The sequence below is a fragment of the Pleurodeles waltl genome, chromosome 1_2 (genome assembly GCF_031143425.1).
Source record: "Pleurodeles waltl isolate 20211129_DDA chromosome 1_2, aPleWal1.hap1.20221129, whole genome shotgun sequence".
Lineage (NCBI taxonomy): Eukaryota > Metazoa > Chordata > Amphibia > Caudata > Salamandridae > Pleurodeles > Pleurodeles waltl.
This window is the reverse complement of record NC_090437.1, coordinates 576,971,858-576,985,262: the sequence shown is the minus strand read 5'-3', so window position 1 is coordinate 576,985,262 and position 13,405 is coordinate 576,971,858.

The following is a 13,405-nucleotide window of genomic DNA, read 5'->3' as shown; positions in this document are numbered from 1 at the left end:
CCAGCCAATTTCAGCCCCAGGGACGCCGTTCTCCAGGGACCACCACTATGCAATGGGGGGATGGGTCCATGCTGCTCCACTCCCCTGACTGATCTTGGCCCCGGGGACCCAATTTCCTGGGGGCCCAACTTTATTAAATGGAGGAGGGGCCATGAGGCCCCCCTTTCCTGCCTGGCTAATCTTGTCCCTGGGGACCCCATCCCTCAAGGCCTGGCTTTAATTAAATGGAGGAGATGGGGCCATGCAATTCTCTTCCTGAACTGATTTTGCCCCCCCCCCAGGCCCCATCCCCCATCCCCCAGGGCCCGGCTATTTCTTGTGGGTGCCCTCCGGGGCACCCAGTGTGCAATGGACCCGTGGGGGGAGCCTCAAGGCCCCAGTACTCCCTGTCTCCTGCAAGAGTAGGAATTACTGTAACAGACAGGGAGGTGCTAATCATGCGGCTCCCTGTCTGAGAGCAACAGTTTCCTCTGTTTACATGCCTGCATTTCTGTGAGCAGGTAGTCAGAGAAAACCTTTGCAAGTGAGAGCTGTTTAACTCATGGTCCTCAGGGCCATTGTTGGCTCTGTGAGTCAGGCCACATGGCCCCCCTCCAATGTTTAAACAGCTCCCGGGAGGTGGTGGTCCCCAGGGCTAGGGGTCAACAACTGACTCCCTATCTTATTTATTCCAGCCCCAGGAAGATGGTGGTCTCCGGAGGTCCACACAGACCCCTATATTATTTTATGTCAGCCCCAGGGAGGTGGCGGTCCCCAGGGCTTGGTGGGGTCCAGCGCCCCCCAATTTAATCAAGGAATTTTGTCCCAAGGAAGTAGTGGTCCCAGGGGGGCACATGCCGTTGACTATATGCCCTGGGCGGTGGGGGACCCTGGGCAAAATTAAGTCCTAGGAAGGGGGTCCCATGTGCCCCTCCTTTTTTTTATATGCCCCCAAGACCTTACCCACCTTGCGACTAGTCCCAAGATGGCTGCCAACACTTCCTGTTTGAAGTGTTGCCAGACAATCAGATCTCAGCCCGAGATCGGGAGGATTTGTGAAGCCTTAGCGCCTGTAGACCCCTATAATTCATTTTCTTTTAATATCTCAAAAACTTTCAAATGGATTTACACCAAAGAACAAAAAGCATAACCTGCCTACCAAAAGCTATCTTTCTGTCAAATTTTAGGTACTTCCATCAAGTGGTTCGGGCTGTAGTCACGTTCAAAGTTCCTATAGGAATTGACACGGGAAATGCACCCCAAAACTTCCCAAGCACACCAAGAATCTTTGACACACTTTTTTGGGGAAAAGTTTGTGAAGATTTGTCAAACAGTGTCAAAGATATAGGCAAGCCAAAAAATGTTTTTTTAATGGAAACATTCTCATAACTATAACTATCTGCTGGCAACTGGTAGCCACATAGAAAAGGGAAATTCTGAAACAGAAATTGTGTAAAAAAGTTCATGTTTATTATAAACCTCAATTGAGCATAAGCAAGCAAGACTGCAAGGTGAGATGAGTTTTGGCTAAACTCCTTTATATATAAATATATATGTGAATATATATATATATATATATATATATATATATATATATATATATATATATATATATACAAACACACACACACACATAGGTAGTTATAGTTAGGACCATGTTTCCACAGAAAAAGTGATTGTAGATTTGCCTATATCTTTGGCACCGTTTGATGAATCTTCACAAAATCTACCAAAAAAGTGCCCTGATGATTCTTGTTGCACACAGAAAGTTTTGAGGTGATGTTTCAAGCGGAGGCCAAGAAGAAGGGGGTTGGTCAAAAAAGTTGCTTTTCTCTTCTTAATTCCCTCAGGATCTTTATCTACCACTACAGCCCGAACCACTGGGCAGAATTAAGAGAAAGCTACCTTTCAGTACGCAGATTACGATTTCACTTATTTGGTGTAAATCCATTCAGTAGTATATGAGAAATTAAAGAAAATCCAAATTTGTATATCTGAGCTCACAAATATATTGTGAATATTCACAAATTTTCATTAATTCGAGTGTGAATAGAAGTGTTATAATTGGATGGCCACAACCTGAACGTAAAATTACAGGAGAGGGTTCCTAGGGCTGAAAAACAAAATAAAAAGTAGCATAAGGGGTCAGGGTGGAGGTACCCTGACCCCAGGACTGTAATATAGGGGGGTGTGAGGGTTAAATTATGGGTTTAAAATGATATTTCTTCACTATGCGGGATATTCACGATTAATCGAGATTAATCACAAATAAGCAAAAACATTTTAAAGAAATTCCCACTCATTCATACACTAATTTATTCACTCATGCATGCACTGAGAGATTCATGCACCCACTCACACACCCACTCAGACACTCATGCACCCACTCAGACACTCACACACCTAGTTGCTGGCCCACTCAGACCCTCTTGCACCACTCTGAGACCCACTCAGACTCCCATACCCATTCAGACACTCATGCATCCACTCACAAACCTGCTCAGACCCTCAAAATCCCACTTACACACCACACAGACATTGAAGTACCCACACAGACCCACTCAGACATAGACACCCCCACTCACAGACCCACTCAGATCCTCATGCCCCCACTCACAGACTCACTCAGACATTGATGTACCCACTTATAGATCCACCCAGACCCTCACACCCATTCACAGACCCACTCAGATCCTCATGCACCCACTCACAGACCCACTCAGACACTCATGCATCTACTCACAAACCCACTCAGACCCGCAAGCACCCACTCACAGACCCACTCAGACACTGATGCACCCACTCACAAACTCACAGAGACCCTTAGATATCCACTCACAGACCCCACTCACACACTGACACACATACTCACAGACTCACTCAGACACTGACAAACCCACTCACAGACCAATCAGACCCTCACACACCCACTCACAACCACACTCAGACACTCATGCATCCACTCATAAACCCACTCAGGCCCTCATGTACCCACTCACAGACCCACTCAGACACCGATGCACCCACTCTGAGACCCAATTAGACCACCACACCCACTCAGACACTCATGCACTCACTCACAAACCTGCTCAGACCCTCAAAAACCCACTTACACACCCACTCAGACACTGATGTACCCACACAGACCCACTCAGACATAGACGCACCCACTCACAGACCAACTCAAATCCTCATGCACCCACTCACAGACCCACTCAGACACTGATGCACCCACTCACAGATCCACTCAGACCCTCACACCCACTCACAGACTCACTCAGCTCCTCATGCACCCACTCACAGACCCCCTCAGACACTCATGTTCCCACTCACAAACCCACTCAAGTCCTCATGCACTCACTCACAGACCCACTCAGACACTGATGCATCCACTCACAAACTCACTCAGACCCTCAGATATCCACTCACAGACCGCACTCAGACACTGACACACCCACTCACGGACCCACTCAGATCCTCATGCACCCACTCGCAGACCCACTCAGACACTGATGCACCCATTCACAGATCCACTCAGACCTTCACACCCAGTCACAGACCCACTCAGCTCCTCATGCACCCACTCACAGACCCCCTCAGACACTCATGTTCCCACTCACAAACCCACTCAAGTCCTCATGCACTCACTCACAGACCCACTCAGACACTGATGCACCAACTCACAAACTCACTCAGACCCTCCGATATCCACTCACAGACTGCACTCAGACACTGACACACCTACTCACAGACCCACTCAGATCCTCATGCACCCACTCACAGACCCACTCAGATGCTGATGCACCCATTCACAGATCCACTCAGACCTTCACACCCACTCAGAGACCCACTCAGCTCCTCATGCACCCACTCACAGACCCACTCAGACACTGATGCAGCCACTCACAAACTCATTCAGACCCTCAGATATCCACTCACAGATCACACACAGACACTGACACACCCACTCACAGACCCACTCAGACACTGACAAACCCACTCACAGAATAATCAGACCCTCACACACCCATTCACAACCCCCCTCAGACACTCATGAATCCACTCTCAAACCCACTAAGACCCTCATGCATCCACTCACAGACCCACTCAGACACTGATGCACCCACTTCAAAACCTACTCAGACAGTGATGCACTCACTCACAGACCCACTCAGACCCTCATGCACCCAGTTGCAGGCCCACTGACACCCTCACACACCCACTCAGACTTTTATGCACCTACTCACAGACCCAGACACTGACACACCCTCTCACAGTCTCACTCAGACCCTCACACACCCACTCTGAGACCCACTCAGACACTTATGCACCCACTCACAGACCCACTGAGACCCTCATGCACCCACTCAGAGACCCACTCAGACAATTACACACCAACTCACAGTCCCACGCAGACACTGACACACCCACTCAGGCCCACTCACACATCACACATCTACTCACACAATGACTCAGACACTTATGCACCCACTCAGACCCTCATGCACCCACTCACAGACCCCCCTCAGGCCCTCATGCAGCAGTCACAGAACCATTCAGATCCTCACGCATCCACTTTCACACTCAGACACTCACACCCAGCGATACCCCCACACACCTATTCTCACACAAAGAGAGACAGACTGTTTGGCTGTCCATCGTGCAAGATTGGATGGCTAGGGGGGTTGGCTGCTGTCTCCAATTCCTACTGCACATGGCCAAAGACAGTGCTCAACGGTGGTTAGATTAACATATAGTTATGAAAATCAATATATATATTTAAAAAAGTAGAAATTCACTGAAAAAAACAAAGTTTACAGGGACGTTATAATTAGGATCACATTTTGAAAGTACTAGCCATAGAAATTCACCTGTTATAGAATTATCTCAAATAATTATAAGTTGTGCACTTAAGTAACTACAACGTGAACCCCAACAACATTAAAAAATATATATATTTTTACTTAGAATTTTACAATGATATTGTTAGTGATGTTATTAAAGATGCCATGAGTGCTGTAATTTGTTGGGTAATTATCAGTGCATGGCGAGGGTGCAATTTATAGTTACTTTAAGGCACGAGTTATAGTTTCTTAAGATAACTCTAATTATAACAGGTAAATTTCTATCGTTTTGCATATTTAAATTGTGAGCCTAACAAAAATGTCCCAGTAACCTTATTTTTTTTCCGTGAATTTCTATGTTATTTTTAAAATTAAATTTCCTGACTAAAACGTCTGCAGGATATCTCAAGACAAAAAAGCACAGCAACTGCATCATTCACAAAATAAATCCTTGTTCAACCCTTGGTAGCTCGACTGCCAAGCAGTTAGGCTTAAGTTAGAAGGCAGGTGTGTAAAGCACTTATCATCCACAAAACAGTTATTAAGGGGGACACAATACACAAGAGAAATCCAGCACCAATTTAAGTAGAGAGAAAACATTTTTGCCTTTCAAATGACAACAAAATTACAAAATTCCAATGTAGGTAACTGGAAATATGTATTTTTAAATATTAAGGGGGTCATTCCAACCTCGGCGGTGAAAGGCGCTTACCGCCTTGCAGAAGACCGCCATAACACCGCCGCGGTCGCGGTAAACCGCCACGGTCATTCTGACCCACAACAGGCAAACCGCCAAAATACAGACATCCACAAAAGTCCGCCACACCAAAGGGCAGCGAGAAACTGGCGATGACCATACCTCCACCGTCACGGCAACAGAAATACGCCCATGCCATCACAACCCACGAATCCATGCGGCGGTCTTTCAACTGCGGTATTCCATTGGCGGTACACACCGCTGCGCTCAAAATACACACACACCTCCAAAACACAGCCACATTGGACAATTCAAAATACACACACCTGATACACATACAAACAACACTCCCACACACCCAATACAATATAAAACAAACACGCACATCACCCACAAACCCCCACTCCTAGAGATTCGTGAACAGGCACAGAGAAAAGAGATCCGAGCACCCAGACGCCCAATTCACTGTCACCCGGCAATATTAGCACGCACTTCACACAACACAACAATACACATCACCACACTAAGCACCACACAATCCACCCCACACATCACCCACACCACCCCATGGCACCGCAAAGACACCCCAGGTTTTCGGAGGCTGAACTCAGGGTCATGGTGGAGGAAATTGTACGGGTATAGCCACAGCTCTTCGGGACACAGGTGCAGCACACCACCATTGCCAGGAAGATGGAGCTATGGAGCAGAATAGTGGACAGGGTCAACGCTGTGGGACAGCAACCAAGAAATCGGGACGACATCAGGAAGCGGTGGAATGACCTACGGGGGAAGGTGCGTTCCATGGTATCCAGGCACAACATCGCGGTGCAGCGGACTGGCGGCGGACCCCCACCTCCACCCCCAGAATTTACAACATGGGAGGAGCAGGTCTTGGCGATCCTGCATCCTGAGGGCCTCGCAGGAGTATCTGGAGGAATGGACTCTGGTAAGTCAAATCTTCACTACTTCATCCCCCCACCCCACCAGCATGCCAACTCATACCCCCACCCTCACCCCATCACACCTACTCCTTGCAATGTCTCACCCTCACAACCCACCCATCCCAACACCAAGCCCTGCATGCGTCCACAAAGCATGGACACCCATCACCAAAGCATGCCCACTGCACATACCCATCCCCCCCCCAAACCACTGTCACAACAGCCCCCACAAGGGAATGCCAGCACTGGGGTACACGGGCACCCACCCATTGCACGCTATGGCACACACAGAAGCAATAACCATACTTTTATACCCCTGTAGGACCCGAACGCCAGGTCACCGCGCAGGAGGGTCCACAAATGTCCACTCCACCCCCAGAAGAGGCCCACAGTGATGACAGCACCTCTGTCGACCTGGATCTAGATGACCAGCCCGGCCCATCGGGGACCTCAGGACAGTCGGTTCCCCTCAGACAGCCACAGGCCACAGCAGACCTTCCCCCCTCTGGGAACACCAGCACAGCACCCACCCAGCGGGCCCATACCTCTGTCCCCAGGACACGTCAAGCAGCGTTGTGTCCACCACTACAGGGCACCCAGGCTAACCCACCACCCCAACAACAACAGGGACCTGGGGGCAGTGGCAGTGGGCACACGGTCCAGGGGACAGAGGCCCAGGGAAACAGGGGAACTGGGAGGGCTGCTGTGCGACAGGGGGCGGACAGGCCCAGGGAACCCACTCTCCACGAGGTCCTCACCTCCATCATGGGAGCATACCACCACTCCCAGGAGACGATAGCAACGGTACTGGCCAGGTTTCAGGAGATCCAGCTTCTGCAGGAGGAACAGTATATGGGGTTCAGGGAGGAACTAAGAAACATCAGTTCCGCCATGGACACCATCGTAGTGGCTCTGAATCAGGTAGTCACCACATTGCGGGACACTGTGGCACCACAAAGGGACCCTGTCACTAGCATGGACCAAGAACTGCCTACCACCTCCGCCGGCGCTAGTGGACAGGAGGCCCCGACACAAGACTAACAGGCCACCAGAATCCCACCCCCTGCAGAAGGAGAACCACCCCGCAAGCGGGCCCTGAGATCCAGGAAGAAGACAGAGTAAGATGCCAAGACCCCCGCCAGGAAAGGATACCTCCCTGATTGTCATCCCACTGTCCCACATTGACACCCTGTCCAACCTTAAACTGCCCCTGCACCACTTTCCACAGGCATTTGGACAATGCACCTGTGATACTGATAGTCTGGACTCTGCCATGGACAATCCTCCACCATCACCCCTCACCGATTTGCAACCACCCACCAATTTAGAGCACGGTAATAAACACACTTATTGCACAAAACAATCTGGAGTCTGGCTGTGATTTTGAACAAATGTATTGGACATGACCGTGCCAAAATGTTTATTTACATTGTGATGCCAACATACCACTGTCACACAGCTGCAGTCCATGGGGAAAAAAAGCAGATGTCACGCAGTGGGGCCCACATCTCTGAAATCGGAAGGGAAAGTCACAACACAGTTACCATACACTGGGGGAAAAGGTCAGACAGTAGAGAGGTAGCAGTCTTTAAGTAAATGTAATATGCCGGTGTGGATTCTTACCTGTGTGTCATTGAAAATACTACTGTATTACTGTGTTCCTGTTCTCTATGTCGTCCTCTTCGCCTTCCTCCTCTTCACTCTCCACAGGCTCCACAGCTGCTACAACACCACCATCTGGACCATCCTCCTGCAGAAAAGGCACCTGGCATCGCAAAGCCAGGTTGTGAGGCATACAGCAGGCCACGATGATCTGGCACACCTTCTTTGGTGTGTACATTAGGGATCCACCTGTCATATGGAGGCACCTGAACCTGGCCTTCAGGAGGCCGAAGGTCCGCTCGATCACCCTCCTAGTACGCCCATGTGCCTCATTGTACCGTTCCTCTGCCCTTGTCCTGGGATTCCTCACTGGGGTCAGTAGCCAGGACAGGTTGGGGTAACCAGAGTCACCAATTAGCCACACCCGGTGCCTCTGGAGTTGACCCATCACGTAAGGGATGCTGCTATTCCGCATGATGTACGCGTCATGCACTGACCCAGGGAACTTGGCATTAACATGGGAGATGTACTGGTCAGCCAAACAGACCATCTGGACATTCATGGAATGATAACTCTTCCTGTTCCTGTACACCTGTTCACTCCTGCTGGGGGGGACCAAAGCAACATGTGTCCCATCAATGGCACCTATGATGTTGGGAATATGTCCAAGGGCATAGAAATCACCCTTCACTGTAGGCAAATCCCCCACCTCAGAGAACACGATGTAGCTCCGCATGTGTTTGAGCAGGGCAGACAAGACTCTGGACAACACCTTGGAAAACATGGGCTGGGACATCCCTGATGATATGGCCACTGTTGTTTGAAAAGACCCACTTGCAAAGAAATGGAGTACTGACAGAACCTGCACTAGAGGGGGGAACCCTGTGGGTTGGCGGATGAGTGACATCAGGTCTGTCTCCAGCTGGGCACACAGTTCCTGTATAGTGGCTCGGTCAAGCCTGTATGTCAGTATGACATGTCTTTCCTCCATTGTCGACAGGTCCACCAGCGGTTTGTACACGGGAAGATTCCTCCATCTCCTCGCATGTCCCAGCAGATGGTGCCTATGAAGGACAACAACGAGCACAGAGTCAATCAACCCACAGGTACGTTCCCAAAGCTTGCACATAACACGATTCCCAATGCATTGTATGGCTTGTTTGAGTGTCGATGCAAGGCCTAGGTATGTGTGACGCAGTAGAAATTAAGCCATGTGGGCCCTTGAAATGGCGGCTGTCTGACCTGTGAAGTGAGACAATGGGATGTGAGGTCAATGCGCTGGCGTGGCACACCGTGGCGGTAGGCGGTCGAAGACCGCGGCGCGAAGCAGCATTGGTTAACATTGAACCCTATGGGTTTCAGGAGCCAATGACGATGTGCGCCGGTGGTCGCGGTACGCACCGCTGCGGTACGCACCGCCGCGGGCGTGATCGCCATTTTCTATCAGCTTAATCACTCGATACCTGATCTTCCACAGGAGAGGACCTACACTGCAAGTGCTGCTGTGACCTCGGTCTGGAAGAGACAATGGCTCATGCGACTGGGGAAAGGGCCCCTGCCTTCACTGCGGAGGAGTTGGAGAAATTTGTGGATGGGGTCCTCCCCCAGTATGCGCTACTCTCCGGTCCTCCAGACCAACAGGTAAGTACACTGGGACCATGCTTTGTGGGCTATGCCTGTGTTGAGTGGGGTGGATGAAAGATGGTGGGGAGGGGAGCGATTGAGGCATGCATCAAACGACTGGTGAGAGCATGTGCCACATGGCAAGGGTGGGAATGGGGGGCCACTCACATGGAGCATGCAGAAGGTGATGATTATACTTCTCTCCCTGTACATGTCACATAGGTCAGCGCCCACCAGAAAATCGACATTTGGCGTGCCATCGCCAAGGACATCCAGACCCTGGGGGTCCACAACAGACCACTGCCGGAAGAGATGGGAGGACATCTGAAGCTGGAGCAGGAAGACGGCGGAGGCTCAGCTGGGGATGGCCTCCCAACGTGGGAGGGGTGGCAGTCGTACTTTGACCCCCCTGATGTCCCAGATCCTGGCGGTGGCCTACCCCGATTTGGATGGGCGCGTGAGGACATCACAGCAGACACAAGGGGGTGAGTACACTCTCATTCTGGTGACTTTGCGTGCAGTGGAGGTGTCTGGGTGGGGGAGGAGGGCTGTGGGTATCCCTAGGCCAGGGCAATTTCTGTAGGCTAAGCCCCTCCGTGCCCCTGCCCGCCACCTCTGTAGGATGCCAAGTGCAGGTATCCATGGCCCTGTGTCATCTATGTGTGCAGTTGTCGTCCATAGGCTTGTAGGCCATGTCCCACGGATTGAGTAGTCGACCCCAAGTGCGCGGCGTAGTGCAGGGGGCTTCTGTGTCTGTCCTCTCCGCCAACGGTGTTGCCAATGCATGCACTCAACATGTCTTTATTACTCCCCCCCCCTTTTTTGTGGTCTTCCTGTTCATGTGTGCATTAGCATCATCAGGCGGAGGAGAAGTGGCATCGGAGCACGAGGGAGCTGCATCCCACATGGCCCTGGAGGGCCATGCAACGGAGTCCGAATACACCAGTGGGACGGAGGGAGAGGGGAGCTCCACAGCGGGGACTCGTGCGGACATTAGTGACAGCGACTCGTCCTCTGAAGGGAGCTCCCTTGTGGTGGCGGCAACATCCGTGCCCCCCGCAACAACAGGTACAGCCGCCACCCAGCGCACCAGCACCGCCCTCCCAGCAGCCCCTCAGCATTTGCCCCATGACCGCTCACCCAGGAAGTTGGGCATCTCCTTCGCCCCAGGCACCTCAGGCCCTGCCCCAGTCACCCCTGCTGCCCTCAGTGAGGAGGTCATTGACCTCCTGAGGATGATCATTGTTGGGCAGACTACCCTTTTGAATGCCATCCAGGGTGTAGAAAGGGAGGTGCACCAGAGTAATGGATACCTGGAGGGCATTCATTCTGGTCAGGCTGCCCATCAGCGATCGTTCAACACTCTGGCCTCAGCACTGATGGCAGCAATTGTCCCTGTCTCTAGCCTCCCCCCTCCAACTTCCTCCACCCATACCCAATCCCCTGTACCTCTGCCTATCCCAGACACACCATCAGACCAGCCTGCACACACCTCAACACCCAAGGGAAGCTCATCCAGACATAAGCACCACACATCCCACAAGCATACACACAAGCAACATCCACATGCAGACATACCAACACCCACTGCCTCCACTGTGTCCCCCTCCTCCTCGCCTCCCTCCTCCCTCCCTGTGACGTCTCCACTCACACCTGCATGCACAACATCTTCAGCCACTACGTCCATCACCACCACACCCACCAGAACACCCCACACACGTGCAGTCACCACCCCCACTACCATTTACACATCCCCTGTGTCCTCTCCCACTGTGTCTGTGACCCACTCTTCCAAGCTACACAAACGCAGGCAGCCACCCACCCAACAGCCATCCACCTCACGACAGCATCCAGCCCAAGCACCTGCACCCAAAGACACCAGACTGAAAACTCCTACAACCACAACCTCTTCCTCCACTCCCATACCCACTACACCTACCCGTCCCTCTCTTCCTAAATTGCTTTTCCTTTCCAAACTTGACCTCTTTCCAACAACTCCCCCACCCCGTCCATCTCATAGGACTCCAGTCAGCACCTCAGCCACCACAAAAGTGGGACCTATAAAGACAGTTTGCCATGGACTGTGGAGTCCCCCACCCTCAAGGGAAGCCAGTTCTGTAAGGAGCAACGGCACGGCCAGCCCACCCCCGGTAAAGCATCTGAAGATTGCCAGTGCCCGGCGCGAGAGGCCCAAGACACCAGGGACCAAAATTCCTACCATGGCCTCGGCAGGAAGTCTGGTGCCACCTGGCACACTGCCAAACAGGGCACCGCCGTCTCAAGCACCGCTGAACAGGGCACCGCCGTCTCAAGCACTGCTGAACAGGGCACCGCCGTCTCAAGCACAGCTGAACAGGGCACTGCCGTCTCAAGCACCGCTGAACAGGGCACCGCCGTCTCAATCACCGCTGAACTGGGCCCTTCATATCAAGCACCGCTGAACAGGGCACCGCCGTCTCAAGCACCGCTGAACAGGGCACCGCCGTCTCAAGCACCGCTGAACAGGGCACCGCCGTCTCAAGCACCGTTGAACAGGGCACCGCCGTCTCAAGCACCGCTGAACAGGGCACCGCCGTCTCAAGCACCTCTGAACAGGGCACCGCCGTCTCAAACACCGCTGCACTGGGCCCTTCATCTCAATCACCGCTGCACTGGGCCCTCATCTCAAGCACCGCTGAACAAGGCACCGCCGTCTAAAGCACCGCTGAACAGGGCACCGCCGTCTCAAGCACCGCTGAACAGGGCCCTTCATCTCAAGCACCGCTGAACAGGGCACCGCCGTCTCAAGCACCGCTGAACAGGGCACCGCCGTCTCAAGCACCGCTGAAAAGGGCACCGCCGTCTCAAGCACCGCTGCACTGGGCCCTTCATCTCAAGCACCGCTGCACTGGGCACCGCCGTCTCAAGCACCGCTGAACTGGGCCCTTCATCTCAAGCACCGCTGAACAGGGCACCGCCGTCTCAAGCACCGCTGAACAGGGCCCTTCATCTCAAGCACTGCTGAACAGGGCACTGCCGTCTCAAGCACCACTGAACAGGGCACCGCCGTCTCAAGCACCGCTGAACAGGGCCCTTCATCTCAAGCACCGCTGCACTGGGCACCGCCGTCTCAAGCACCGCTGCACTGGGCCCTTCATCTCAAGCACCGCTGCACTGGGCCCTTCATCTCAAGCACCGCTGAACAGGGCACCGCCGTCTCAAGCACCGCTTGAACAGGGCACCGCCATCTCAAGCACCGCTGAACAGGGCCCTTCATCTCAAGCACCGCTGCACTGGGCCCTTCATCTCAAGCACCGCTGCACTGGGCACCGCCGTCTCAAGCACCGCTGCACTGGGCCCTTCATCTCAAGCACTGCTGAACAGGGCACCGCCGTCTCAAGCACCGCTGCATTGGGCACCGCCATCTCAAGCACCGCTGCACTGGGCACCGCCGTCTCAAGCACCGCTGAACTGGGCCCTTCATTTCAAGCACCGCTGAACAGGGCACCGCCGTCTTAAGCACCGCTGAACAGGGCACCGCCGTCTCAAGCACCGCTGAACGTGGGTCCTGCAGTATCTGTCTTTCCCCCCCTTTGAAGACCAGTTTGGCTACCCAGCCCCCTTCCTGTCCTGCATCTGCTGCTACAGCTCTTCTCCTACCAGATGTCTCCTTTGTGTCAGCCTAGACCACTTCATACCTCATCAGAGCAGCCTGGGCAGCCTGGGCAGCCTGTCAAAGG